Genomic DNA, 1,707 nt, shown 5'->3' with positions numbered 1-1,707 from the left:
GAAAATCACTCTAATTAATGGGAAAATTCAGAAAGTCACAATAATATTAAGGGTAAAGATGTAGGTTATGTACGCTTCTGTCTTCCTACAGACTAAGAAGACAAAGTGAAAAATATTCAATTAGAGCTACGTGTAGCATTTTAATTCTCATCAAAGGTCACTCGACCAGTTTACAACACCAGCATGTCTTGTCTGCTAGATAGCCGGGCGTATTTCTAGTATGTCAAATGGCCTCCTTGTCCTTTCTTGTTCAGTTCAGAGTGTGTCGAATGGATAACTACACTTGCCTCATTTTTTCTTAACATGGATGTTTGCTCGTTTCCCAAAATGCCTGTATGTACCCTTCCCTCTACAGCTCGTGGACTGTATATTCCAGGTCCATCATTAGAGAATCTCCCTTATCGGACATCAGTATTTCAAGAGCAAAGGGTTCAACCAAAGTACATTGGTTTGATGTGATACACTGTCTGAAGCCACCTATCTGATTGAATGTGATCAACTGTAAGTTTTTCTTGGTCTTTAAAAGACTAAGACTTGAATTTTTAAAAAGGGAAAGAGGGAAGAATAGCAAAAAAGAAAGAAAAAAATGAGAATGAGAGAAAGAATAAAGACAAAAGGAAGGCCACGTGCACAGAGTGTCAATGCTCAAAAGTATTGAACTTGACTTTATAGCATGCACACCTGCAGGAACTATTGTGCATAGCATACATTTTGAATTAGCATATTACTCGTGCCATGTGCAATATTTTGTGCTACATTTAAATTATTTTTAGTAGAAAATTACACAGTTGTCATGGTCTAAGAGAAATTGGCTTCCATATGAATAATCCTGCCCTTTTATAGACAGACATGCCTAATTCAGACTGTGATAAGAAGACCTCAGTTCAAATCAACCAAACCTTCCCCTTGGTCAGCTGTCCAAAATAGCTCCAAACTTTTGAAATCTTACATATTTTGCAATTACTTCAAGTAGTTTCATTTTTTTTCTTTATACCTAATGTAATTCTGCAATATTACATTAATAAGTCAGCTGAAAATAATATTAACAATGAGTTAGTTTCTAATGATACTAATTGTTGACAAGATATCTAAAACCTCTTTTGAAAAAAAGAGTTACTACATTTAAATAGAACAAAAAAGTGGGATGAGTACAAGTCCAGTGCATTAATGTCTTTTTTTTACACCTACAGCACCTGGTCTTCCTAGGTGGTTTCCCATCCAAGTACTAACCAGGCATGACCCTGCTTAGCTTCCAAGATCAGTCGAGATTGGGCACATTCAGGTTAGCATGACCATAGAGTGTTTTTTCCCATTAGTGATATTGATAAATTACATTTTTGTAGCTTTTCACAGCTTACAAAGTAATCTTCCATACATAATATCATTTCCGCCTCACAGCAACTCAGTAAGAGAAACATTATGCCCATTTTTCTTATGTGGAAATTGAGGTTCAGAGGGTATGCAAGCAGCCCAAGTTCACAGAATTAGTAAGTGATAAAACCTAAGCTCAAATCTTCTGCTTACCAATTTCATTCCCAGCCCTTCTTCCCTTCCTCCCTTCCTCTCTTCCTTCCTTCTTCCCTTCCTTCCTTCTTTCCTTCCTTCCTTCCTTCCTTCCTTCTTTCCTTCCTTCCTTCTTTCCTTCCTTCCTTCCTTCTTTCCTTCCTTCCTTCCTTCCTTCCCTCCTTCCAGCAGAGCTGGCTCCAC

The 1,707-nt window shown here is 37.5% G+C and overlaps 1 pseudogene; it reads right to left on the bottom strand.

Moving 5' to 3' along the window:
• Positions 1-1,181: 1,181 nt before the first annotated feature.
• LOC111738037 lies at positions 1,182-1,300 on the bottom strand (annotated as a pseudogene).
• Positions 1,301-1,707: the final 407 nt, after the last annotated feature.

Source organism: Pteropus vampyrus, unplaced genomic scaffold, assembly GCF_000151845.1.
Source record: "Pteropus vampyrus isolate Shadow unplaced genomic scaffold, Pvam_2.0 Scaffold33, whole genome shotgun sequence".
NCBI classification, from domain to species: domain Eukaryota; kingdom Metazoa; phylum Chordata; class Mammalia; order Chiroptera; family Pteropodidae; genus Pteropus; species Pteropus vampyrus.
The sequence above is the reverse complement of the archived record's forward strand: the minus strand, read 5'-3'. Positions and strand labels throughout refer to the sequence as shown.